Raw genomic sequence first — 13,106 nt, 5'->3', positions numbered from 1 at the left:
GTCTTTCCCCACTTCTCCTTCACTCCTGTCTCATGTAAAGAGTGTTCTTTGACAAGACTAGCCTTCTACAATTCACTCTTGATCCCATTGACTCTTGTCAGCAGATGGCATTCTCAATCATCCCCATTCTCTCACTGGCTATGAGGCAATGCTGCTTATCAATCAATCTAGCAAACAATCAATCAATTTTTGAGAAAGGTCTTCTATTAGGATAGATAAAAGAGGTAGATTTTGACAAAGGGGTTGTAGGCATAAGATAGGGTTAAAACAAGAAAGACCTAAAAAGAAGGACTATACTAGGAGAAGGCTAGGCATTAAATAATACCAGAGGCATAAAGACCTATTATAATAGAGGGAAAGAAGGAAAAGGATGATCACTGAGTGAATTCTATTTGCAATAGATTTGGCCCATAGAGGGAATAACCTACATTTCCAATTAGGTTTAAAAATCTATCCTAACCCACAGAGAAGTTGGGGGCAGGGGAGAGGGAAAGGGGAAGAAGGGACTGAAAAAAGGGAAGGCAAAGGTAAAAATAAAAGGAAAGTTAATGTTAAAATTTAAAATAAAAATTAAAGGGAAAAAAACAAGCAAAACAATGAGGAGGAATACAAGGAAAGGAAAAAGAAAAGTATAAATGAGGAAAGATAGCAAGGAGAGAAAATACAGAATTAGTAATTTTAACTGTAAATGTGATTGGAATGAACTCTCCTACAAAATGGAAGCCAATAGCAGAATGGTTTAAAAACCAGAATTCTACAATATGTTGCTTACAAAAAAATACATTTGAAATAGATACACAACAGGATAAAGGTAAAAGAATGTAGTAAAATATATTATGCTTCAGTGGAAATAAAATTAATCAAAGGTAGCAATCATGGCTCAGACAAATCAAAAGCAAAAATAAATCACATTAAAAAAGATAAGGAATTACCTAGCTGTGTGGCCTTTGTCAAGCCTTGCAAAACCTAAAAAACAGATAAGGAAGGGAATTACATCTTCTTAAAAGAAAATGAAATTATATCATTATTAAATATATGTGCACCAAGAGGTATAACATCCAAATTCTTAGAGGAAAAGCTGAAAAAGTTACAATGAAACATGGACAGTAAATCTATAATATTGGGGTCCTCAACCTCCTTGTTTCAGCATTAGATAAATTTCATCACAAAGTAAACAAGAATGAAGTTAGGAAAGTGAATAAAATCTGAGAAAACTTAGATATGATAGACCTCTGGAGAAAACTGAATGAGATATAAAAGAATATACCTTTTCCTCTGCAGTACATGGCACCTTTACCAAAGATAATAATGTACTAGGGCTTAAAAACCTTGATCAAATGCAGAAAGGAAGAAAAATAAATTCATACTTTTCAGATTATGATGCAATAAAAATTACATGTAATAGAGGATTATGGAAAGATAAACCAAAAGTTAATTGAAAATTAAATACTAATCTTGAAGAATGAGGGATCAAACAACAAATCATAGAAATAATCAAGCATTTCAACCAAGAAAATAACAATGAGCTTATGGGATGCAGTCAAAGCAGTTTTTAGAGAAAATTTTATATCTCTACATGCTTATATGGATAAAATAGTGAAAGAGAAGACCAATGAACTGAGCATGTGACTAAAAAGGCTAGAAAAAGAGCAAATTAAAGATCCCAATTAAATATCAAATTAGAAATTCTGAAAATCAAAGGAGAGATTAATACAATTGAAAGGAAAAAATTGATCTAAAAAATAAAACTGAGTTGGTTTTATGAAAAAAACCAATAAAATAGACAAATCTTTTTAAAATATGATTTGAAAAAAAGATAGAAGAATACCAAATTACTAGTATCAAAAATGAAAAGAGTGAACACACCTCCAAGGAGGGGGAAATTAAAGAGATAATTTGGAGCTATTTTGTCCAACTGTATGTCAATGAATTTGACAAACTGAGTGAAATGGATGAATATTTTAAAAACTATAAACTACCCAGATTAGCCAAAGAGGAAATAAAATATTTAAATAACCTCATTTCAGAAAAAGAAATTGAAGAGGGGGTGTAGGTGGCACAGTGGATAGAGCACTGGCACTGAAGTCAGGAGGAACTGAGTCCAAATCTGACCTCAGACACCTAATAATTACCTAGCTGTATGACCTTGGTCAAGTCACTTAACCCCATTGCCTTGAAAAGAAAAAAAAGAAATTGAAGAAACCCAGATTAACCAAAGAGGAAATAAAATACTTGAATAACATCATTTCAGAAAAGGAAATTGAAGAAAAAAATCTCCAAGTGCAGATGGATTTACAAGAGAATTCTACTAAACATTTAAGAAACAACTAATTGTAATTCTATATAAACTTATTTTAAAAAGTAGGATTCTGCCAAATTTCTTTTATGTCACAAATATGGTGCTGATACCTAACCAGGAAGAGCCAAACTAGACAAAGAAAATTATAGACCAAGTTCCCTAATATACATTGTTGCAAAAATATTAAATAAAATTTTAGCAAGATTACAAGTTATTATTAGGATAATATGTCATGATCGGGTAGGATTTATACCAGGTAGGCAGGAATAGTTCAATATTAGGAAAACACTCAACATAATTGAACAAATCAACAACAAAACCAAAAAAATCATATGATTATCTCAATAGATGCTGACAAAATACAACATCCATTCCTATTAAAAAATACTAGCGAGTATAGGAATAAATGAAGTTTTTCTTAAAATAATAAAAAGTAAAAACCATCAACAAATATTATATATAATGAGAATAAACTAGGAACATTTCCAGTAAGATCAGGTGTGAAAAAGGATGCCCATTTTCACCACTACTATTCAATATAATATTAGAAATGTTAACTTTGGCAATAAAAGAAGAAAAAGAAATTGAAGAACTTAGAACTGGCAATGAGGAAGCAAAAACTTTCATTATTTGCAGATGATGGTTTACTTAAGGAACCCTACAAAGTCAACTAAGAACCTACCTGAAGCAATTAACAACTTCAGCAAAGTAGCAGGTTATAAAATAAAGACACATAAATCATCAGTATTTCTATATATGAACAAAGAAACCCAAGGGCAAGAGATAGAAAGAGAAAATCCATTTAAAGTAATTATAGATAACAAAATACTTGGGAATCTACCTCCCAAGACAAACCCAAAAACTGTATGATCACAATTACAAAGCACTTTTCACACAAATAAAGGCAGATCTAAACAATTGGGAAAATGTAAATTGTTCATGGTTAGGTTGAGCTCTGGTTCAAAGGGTAGTATGGTCATCTCAGTCACTTTATTTGCATAACTTCAAACTATTTTCCAAAATGATTGAACCATTTCACAATTTTACCAACAATATATTAGTGTACCTATCATTCCACAAATCCTCCATTAATGACTATCATTTTTGTCATCTTTGCCAATACACAGGACATAAAGTGAAAACAAATGCTTTCATTTGTATTTCTATTTTTATTATTATTTATTTAAAGCATTACTTCATGTAGTTGCTAATACTTTGCAATTCTCCTTTTGAACGTTGTATGATCTTTGAACACTTATTTATTAAGGGATGGTTATTAGTCATTTATATTTATTAATTGTGTAAATAAATTAGATATCAAACTCTTAACCAAGAAATTTGATGCAAAGATTATTTTCCCATTCAACCACTTCCTTTCTTAGCCTATGCTTATTAATTTTGTCTGTGCAGAAACTTTTTGGTTTCATGTAACCAAAGTTGTCTACTTCAACTTTTGAAATTATATCTGTCTTTTGTTTAGTTAAAGAAAATGTCTCCTTTCCAAAGCTGTGAAAGGTATATGAGCTGCTTCTCAAATTTTTTAACAATCTTTTGATATTAAGGTCATGTATCCATTTAAAATGTGAATTATTTAGCTATTCTCAGCAATCCAAGTCAACTCTGAAGGACTTATGAAGAAAAATGATATCTGTCCCCAGAGAAAGAATTGATGGTGTCTGAATACAGATTGAAGCATATTTTTTAAACTTTATTTTTCTTGAGGGTTTTTTAGGGGGATACATCTATGTTTTCTTTTATATTATGACTATTATGAAAATGTGTCATATGATTACACATGTATAATCTATATAAAATTGCTTGCCTTTTCAATGAGGAGGAATGGGGTGAGAAGAAGGGAGAGATTTTAGAGCTCAAATCTTTAAAACCAAAAGTTAAAAATTGTTTTTACATGTAACTAGGGAAAATAAAATATTATATTAATTAATTTTTAAAAAAATAAAATGTATTGTAGAATAAGGTGTAAATCTAAGCCTAATTTCTTCCAGACTGTTTTCTATTTTTCCTAGCAATTTTTTTTTATCAAATTAGGAATTTTCTAAAGTAATTTATGTTTTCCATTTTATCAAACCCTGGGTTATTGAGCCCCACTGTCTAAGATTCTCCCTTGTCTAGACTGTTTCATTGATCTTTCTATATAGACATTATAGAGTTTTATTTCTTAGCTAATCTGTCACTCTTTTTCATTTTATTAGTTATTTTAATCCACTCACATATAAGGTTTTGAGAATTAGGTTTCTGCCTTCCTCCATTTACCTCTAATATTGGGGGTTTTTCCCAAGTTATGCATCTTTCTTCTTCTCTAATCTCTTTCTTTTAATATTTCCTATACTCATTGGCTCTCTTTCCTTTAATCCAGTAATCTCCTTCCCATTTGTTACCTCTTTCCCTTAAATTTTTGTTTTAAGTTTAGTCCCCCTTTTTCCTATTTCTGATTATTTACTTTCTTTTTTCCTTACAGTGAGGTAGATTCATCCTTCTTTCCCCCTGTTCAGCAAGTCTGACTTACTAAACTTTTTAACTTTCACTTTTGCACTTGCATTTTTCCAAAGAGCATTTTTTCACTTTCTTCATTTCACTTTCTGTCTACTCTAGATCCTTATTCTCCATTTCATGACTCCTACTCTATTCTCTGTATTTCTCATGGAAACAAAATCTACGTCTACACCTTACACAGTTCCCACTATTGTCCTGTAGGACCTTTGCTACAGAATGCTCTTTTCCATTATTTCTCATTCCCAGAACAATGTCCATTCCTGCAAGTGACTGGAAGACACTTCCCTCATGGTTGAACCCCTATGTCTCTGATTATACTGCCCATCACTTATCTATACCCTCCCCCATGGGGTAATCATTTGACTTAAAAATCTCCTTCTTATGTCTATGTTCTTCCATTTTTCAAGATGCCAGTTGCCTCTAAGAGTTACAATTCCCCACTCCTGACATAGGATAAATGACCTTTTCAAGCATTAAATCCCCCATGTAACACTCAGAACAAGGTCCCCTTCTCTCTTCATAGAACTTCTCTCTTCACCCATAATAGCATTTATCAGTGGAACCCCCCCTCCAAAACAAGGCGATCCTCTTCCCTCCCCTTTTCAATTTTTGTCCCCTCCACCTCATCCATTTCCCTGTAGGCTCTTTTCTTCCTGAAAGTCCGTAAGAGTCACCTTCCCCTCTTTACTAGCCTTCAATTTGATCCTGGTACATTACACACTCCCCTTTATTTCCTTTTTCCCCTTGTACTTTCCATGTACTTTCCCATTTTGATGGTCCCACCAAAATACATTATAGACAGGGTGTCACAAGGTTCTGTCCAATAATGCTCCAGGTCTGCCTCTCCATAGTTACCTTCAGATAACTCCAACCCACTTTCTACCCTATATTCTTTTATACGTTTAGAATGAAATCTCTTTTTGGTTATTCTGCTGTCATTCTCCACTCTTTCCAACTTCAAGGTAATTCAGGTATGTGACTTGCCCAGGGTCACACAGTTAGACGTGTTACATGTCTGAGGCCAGATTTGAACTCAGGTTTTCCTGTTTTGAGGGTAGGTGCTTTATCCACTGTAACACCTAGCTACCCCAACTTTGCTGTCATTGTCCTGCTAATGCCATCCTTGGCTTCATTTGCTCACCCCTCCTGCATTCCTGTTAGCAAAAAGCAAATAATCTCTTCAGGTCTGATTTTCTTTCTAAAAATGTTCCAAATGCTTCTTTATTATTGAACATCCCTCTTTTTCCATTTATGGTTAAGCTTAAATTTGCAGGGTAGGTCACTCTGGGTTGTATCCTAGGTTCCCCTGCTCCTCAGAACACATTATTCCATTCCCTTCTGGGAATTTTGATGGGTGCAAAATAGTCTTTAATTTATTCAAATTTCCTTACCTTTGTACTTGAAGGTCTTTCTCCTAGTCACTAGCAAAATTTGCTTCTTAATCCAATTGTTCATTTTAACCACTATGTGTGCTGTAGTTTGTAGCCTTGAGTTTTGAGGGATTTGGGGGGGTGGGGTTCTGGAGGTGATCTGTGAAATCTTTCAATCAATATTTCAATATTTATGTTCAGAAGTTCTGTGCAGTTATCTTGTATTATTTCTTGCATAAGGATAAACAGGTTTTTCTTATGTTTTTCTAGGAAACCTATATCCTTAGATTGTTTCTACATGGCTTTGAGATCAATGTATTTTCTTTTAATATTTTGGTTTTTGCTTCTTTTATTCTAAAATCAAGTTATTGCACTGGTAAGAACTTGTGAACCACAGTTGTAAGAGTGCAGACTCACAGTGGGCATTTAGCCTGAGTTGTCTTCCCAGGGCCCAAATTTTAAGCACAAGTAGTTCCAGGAGGGGACACTACGTTTCCATGTACTTGTAGGTGTGCATCCCTTGGTAGAATATAAGATTTTTGAGGACAGAGACAGTTTGCATCTTTGTATCCCAAGTGGCTATTAAAATGACTGGTAAACAACAGGTGCTTAAAAATGCTTTGTGATCAATTGATGGTTTGTTGAATACATACCTTATTCTTACCAAGAAGAGAAAAAACTGGACTGGACTGGACTTGAAGTGACAGAAAAGAAGCAATTTCACTAATTTCCCCCTTAGTTCTAATCACCACTACTACACCAAACCCTTTAGGACAGAGGGGAAGAAGAAGACTGAGGGAGAGAGAGAGAGAGAGAGAGAGAGAGACAGAGACAGAGACAGAGACAGAGACACAGAGACAGAGAGAGAGAGACAGACAGAGACAGAGACACAGAGACAGAGATAGAGAAATAAAGACAGAGAGAGAGAGAGAGAGAGAGAGAGAGAGAGAGAGTTAGTATCACCAGAATTTGGAATTCTGAATAAAATGTCTGAGCATCGTTGCTACTTCCTTCACATCACGTGTTTATGTCAAGCAGGAACATGACAAGCACATAAATTGGATTTGAACTGAAACTGGATTTGACCTTGGAGTCCTCCTGACTCCAAGGTCAGTGATCTATCCAGTGCAATTGGGTGGCACAGTGGATAGGGCCCTGACCCTGGAGTCAGGAGAATCAGAGCTCAAATCCAGCCTCAGATACTTGAAAAATACTAGCTGTGTGCAAGTCAATTAACTCCATTTCCCTCACATTCAGGGTTATCTCTAGTCTGTCCTTATCTGGACACTGAATTCAGATGACTCTTGAGAAGAAAGTGAGGCTGGTGACTCAGCACAGCATCCCCTCACTCAAATTTAATTTGGGTACATGGGATGGCATCACCTCCCTGTTATGGTTTTCTTTGAGAACAAAGGAAAACATCATTATCATTGTGTCAATACTGTCAGAAACTGAAGTGAGGGTTAGAAATGTAAATAGTTTGGATACTAAGGGCAACCTTTTTCTAGCTTATGTTCATGTTGAGGGAAAGGGAGGCAAAAGAGGAATCCAAGACAGCGTGCAAGATTCAATTGGAAATTGAGGAAGGCAGTTAAGACAGGGTCAATCCTTTCTTTTCATATCTATTCTGTCCCCCCCCCTTCCTATTCCCCCAACCTCAGGCAAAAATTCCTACAAATTCATCTTGCTACAGGCAAAAAAAATGTGACCAGTTCCATATGTGGAGAAGGGAATTGATGACTCAGTCACCAGTCAGATGATACCCAGGCATTCCTTCTCTACCATGAAATCCCACATTGAGATGTACCAAGACTAGGGAACAAGAAACCCTGTAGAAAACTACCTTATAATAGTGTTAAAATAACAGTGTCAGACACTGTTACCTGGTTGTATTCTATATGTGTGTATGTGTGTGTGTGTGTGTGTGTGTGTGTGTGTGTGTGTGTAAAGTGTAGAAATGTCTATTTTAAAAGATAATTTTTCTATCTGTATCAACCAGTAGAAGTAATTCATTTGTTTATATGTATTTTATTTTTTTTTAGGTTTTTGCAAGGCAAACAGGGTTAAGTGGCCTGCCCAAGGCCACACAGCTAGGTAATTATTAAGTGTCTGAGACCAGATTTGAACCCAGGTACTCCTGACTCCAGAGCCAGTGCTTTATTCACTACACCGCCTAGCCGCCCCTGTTTACATGTATTTTAAACCCTTTTCAACTTTTAAAATGTTGGTATAAACTGGCATGTCATAATATAAAACTTCCTTTCATTACACCATCTTCTCTTGGCACATTCAGTTTAATTCAGACAAAAAGTGAGAACAAACTCTTGAAAGGTGTCTTAGTCATCACCTAGGACAGCTGTACAGCCCAAGGTATCTGCTTCTGCTCGTCAATGGTCACAAACTCTTGCCTTGGAGTCCCCAAAGGAAAGTGAGGGCAAAGCAAGTGACCCCATCCTATAGAATGACAATTTGCAAGGGAGAATGCTCATGGAGCTGGGTGAGGTCAAAGTGAGGTTCATTTTCTTTCCATTCCCTGAGTGTCACAAACATCTCAGTCCCCTGGCCCAGGTCTCAGAGAAGAAAACAGAACTAAACACATTTCTCTTCTTTTTCACCATCATACATAAAGATAAGGAGGGAAAAGGGAAGAAAACATGGGAAAGAGCAAGATATCCTGTTGATCCCAGGAGGAAAAAGACTGTTACATTTCAAATTATTAAAGATTCAACCTCATGCTTGGAATAAATGTATCTCATTTAAGCTGGAAATTTTCTGCCTTTATTCTTATTTAATTAGACCATTCTGTATGTAAAGACCTCATATTTTTGTGAGAGGCCTCATCAGAAAGCTTAACTCCATAGGAGCAGGGAATTAATTTTAGAAATGGAGGCTGTCAGTCAGTTAAATGCCAGCATATAATGCATCACTGGTTTGGTTGTATCCCTTGGAGTGGGATGTATATCATTCTCTCTTTGGTTACTGTGTCGAGTGGGAAGGGTGAAAACATGGAAGATCATACCCAAGCTGGTTCAAATGCTATCAGTTATTTCCTTAGATTACTTTTGGTGAAAATGACAATAACACCTTTTCTAAGCAACCTTGATGATTTGCATGTTCTAGTCATTTTTTTTTAGTGGCCTGAAACCTTGGAACTTTAAGAATTTCCTGAAGTAATGCCAGTCAAAATGGTTATGAAAATATTAATATGAATTATGATCTTTAATATGATTTAGCCCTTCTTCCATGAAAATAATATTTAAAAAATAATATTCTTCTGGTAATGCTAAATGCTATGACACAGCAACATGCATTTATTAAATATTGACTATCTCCCAAGTACTGTGGTAAGTTCTGGGGTCTCAAATACAAGCGAAGAAAAAAATAATCTCTGTTCTCAAGGAATTTACATTCTAATTAATTCTTAACTCTAATAAAAGAAAAGCGAACTGAGAGGATTCTGGGAAAAAGACAAAGTCTGAGAGGAAAAAAAAAAACACCAAACTCTAAATTTCTTCCACAAACAAGTCAAAAAAACTAGATCTTATGTAATTCTAATTGTGACTACATCATATTTGAATTATTTTTTTTCTTGTTGCTCTTAATATTTTCTCCTTAACCTAGGGACAATCCTAGAAGATCCAAAGAAAGATCCCATGACCAAGGTTCAGGAGTGAAGTTGCAAAGGTCTCCAGGCTAGATTCCTGAAGCATCCAAAGGCAGCCCTAGGAAACTCAGCCTCAACCACAGGGAATTCTTACCTCCTGGACAGTATGGGAAATCTGAGCTGGGGAAAAGAGGGAACCTCTGCTAATAAGGGATGTAAGCACAGACAAGGTCCTGGGTAAGAAGGATCCAGGACACACTCGGTGAGGACAGAAGCAGTGATGCTAGACGCCACTGGCTGTGGACGCTTTCAGGAGCTGAGTTCTTGGGTCTTGGTTCCAGGGCAGAGGAGAGAACTGAAGGTTATGGCCACTGGGGGGTTCTCAGGAAGTAAAATCATTTCCTTCACAGTCTGATGAGGACTCCAGCTATGGTTTGGAGGGGGGAAATGGTCCAGAGGCTGGACCCAGGACAAAATTCCTGAGTTCAGAGACATCATTCCCCACATCTCAGGACTAGAGGCAAATATAACAAGAAGCTGCTAAAAATTAAATATATATATAATACATATATATATATATTAATAAACAGACAAAAGAGAAAGAACAGTTATTATGGGAATGGAAAAGACCAGGGTCTGTCTTCAGGAGAAGATATTGAAGTTTAAAAAACCCTCTTCTACCTCAAAGAGTAATATCAAATGGCTACCTGCTCGAAAAGAATTTTAAGAAGAACTCAAAAAAAAAACTTAAAAACCAAATAAAAGAGACTGAGGAAAAACTAAAAAGGAAAAAAATAAAAACAATCCAAGAAGAACAGAATTATGAAAAAAAGAGAGTTAACCAACTGGAAAAATAGATCTAGAATGGGGTTTTTTTAGGTTTTTGCAAGGCAAATAGGGTTAAGTGGCTTGCCCAAGACCACACAGCTAGGTAATTATTAAGTGTCTGAGACCAGATTTGAACCCAGGTACTCCTGACTCCAGGGCTGGTGCTTTATCCACTGCACCACCTAGCCGCCCCCCCCCCATCTAGAATCTTAAGGAAGAAAAGTGACTCCTTGAAAATTAGGGGGAGCCAGTGAAATTATTAGACTAAGAAATAATAAAATAAAATATAATTAAAAACTGGAAGAGAATGTGAGATACCTCATAAAAACAACCAATCTGGAAAACAGATCAAGAAGAGAAAGTATAAGAATAACTGAACTAGTTGAAATCTATGAAAAAAAGAATCTTGATACAGTAATAAAAAACTAATTAAAGAAAACAGAAAAAATTAACCAATTAGTACCTGAAAAGGATCCTAGGAGGAAGACTGAGTAATATCACAGACAAATTCCAAACCTCTAGTTCAAGGAGAAAATATTAATAATAACAAGAAAAAACCAATTCAAATACAGCAGAGTCACAATTAAAATTACATAAGACCTTAGTAATGGCTACATTAAAAGACTGTAGTTCTTGGAATATTACATATTGAAGAGCAAAATAACTGTGGCTGAAAATATCACACTCAGCAAAGTTAAGCATAATCCAGAATGAAAAAAAAAATTATATTCAATGAATTACCAGACTTACAGAATTGCAAAAAGACTTGAACTTAATAGAAAAATTTGACATTCAAGATCCAAGAGAAATATAAACAGAGTACAGAAGAAAACCTTACAAGGAAGCAAAGAAAAGATGGATGATTTTGAACACAATGTGTAACATTTATTATATAGACTTTCTTGAAATGAAATGTTTGCTTTATATTATGAATTCTTTCATGTTTTGCTGTACATGACAACATTTTTTCTTATTTGTATTAGTTTAAAAAATATTTTTTGAAGTGAGCCAAAATAGAAAGGAGGGAACTGTACTCTTTCTGGGAAATAGTATGAAAATTTCAGAGAATCAGAAGTGGGGTCATTAGTAGCTGACCTGGACTCTTTCCTTAAAATGGAAGCTTTGAGAGGAGTATAAGAACTCCCTCAAATGATACAAAACACCATTTATCATGGCCTCTCCTCCTATAATCTTCCATCAAGTCCACTTAATTTGCTCAAGCCATTTCTTTAGTTCTCTTAGGAGAGACGGACAACACAGTGGATGTAAAGTTAGAGATCCTTACTTTAAATCTGAGCACTGTTATTTTTAATCTGTATAAAGAGCAGTCAATAAACAAAAGCACCTCCTAGTACCTTTTTTTATTTGTTAAACACTAGGGATACAAATACAGTTCAGCACTTGTGCTCTCAAAAAGTTTACAATCTAATAGAGAAAAACTTTACACAAAAAAGAAGCTGAACTGTGACCAGGCAGAGTTGTGGTAGGGAAGAGCTTGATGAAGTCCAGTGAAATATAAAAGAGGTATTTAGTCTCAGCTTCTTCTTAGTTTTCAATGGGAGTAAATCACTTAAGTTGTCTAGGGCTATCCTATGATATTCTGTGGACCAAAAGCATGGAAGTTTTTTTATTAGTTCTCTCTCAAACTGGTTTCATGACCAATCCACTCTCTTTCTGATAATATATTTCTTTAATGATATTCTTTATGTTATTTCTCTTATGCATTTCTTGGCTGGTAAGGCATTGCAGTATACCCATACACACCATGTACCTCCTCATTGACATTTGAGTGACTCACAACTTTCATTTTTCAGAGACTGTTATTCCACGACTCAGACCCTGAGGACATCCTTCCACCGACTCCCTTCTCCCTTTGGTGGCTTCCTTCCAAAGACATTTTGAGGGTGGCTCAAAATGAAGCCATGCTTCATTCTCCTTCTGGTTCTACTTCTGACTTCTGTGGACTTTGGCACTGTGACTCAGCTGTCTTCTCACCCTGGAACTTCCATCAGACCTGAGACCTTTGCTTCCTAGACATTTCTCTACCTTCTAGACTGACCATTTTTTACTCTCCTCCCTGCTGTGCTTCTGACTCATCTAACTTTACCCCTATACTCCCCAAATGGCAGCCAACTCTGCATTTATTCATTTTAAATTACAAGTTTGTTCAGGAACCCATTAACATTAATTTAGTAAGTCTTTCACTTTACATAGCTAATTATTATTACATGTAAAATCAACAGCAATTTTAAATGTGTAAAAATTTCATTTAAAATTGAATTAAAAGACATGTCTTACCAGTATAGCATAGGCTTTGCTTTGTGTTCTCTTGGCAAGATTTCCAAATGGCTAAAGTGTGTGCATCCTGTCCTCCTGGGCTGTGAATATGACCTTGTTTTAAACATTTACATAGAGATGTTTGTGCTTCATATTTAGAGATGATGCAGTAAAACTGATTGTGTTATTCCTGAAGTGGCGATTAAAAAGATTA

General features: G+C 35.3%; 1 protein-coding gene across 4 annotated transcripts in view; it reads right to left on the bottom strand.

Annotated features, from left to right (window-relative positions):
• Positions 1-13,106, bottom strand: part of SPOCK1 (SPARC (osteonectin), cwcv and kazal like domains proteoglycan 1) — a 1,031,033-nt gene that overhangs the window by 870,920 nt on the left and 147,007 nt on the right. The window lies entirely within an intron of this gene.

Source organism: Macrotis lagotis, chromosome 1, assembly GCF_037893015.1.
Source record: "Macrotis lagotis isolate mMagLag1 chromosome 1, bilby.v1.9.chrom.fasta, whole genome shotgun sequence".
In the NCBI taxonomy this organism is placed as follows: domain Eukaryota; kingdom Metazoa; phylum Chordata; class Mammalia; order Peramelemorphia; family Peramelidae; genus Macrotis; species Macrotis lagotis.
Note: the sequence above shows the minus strand (reverse complement) of the source record. Positions and strands in the feature narration are given on the sequence as shown.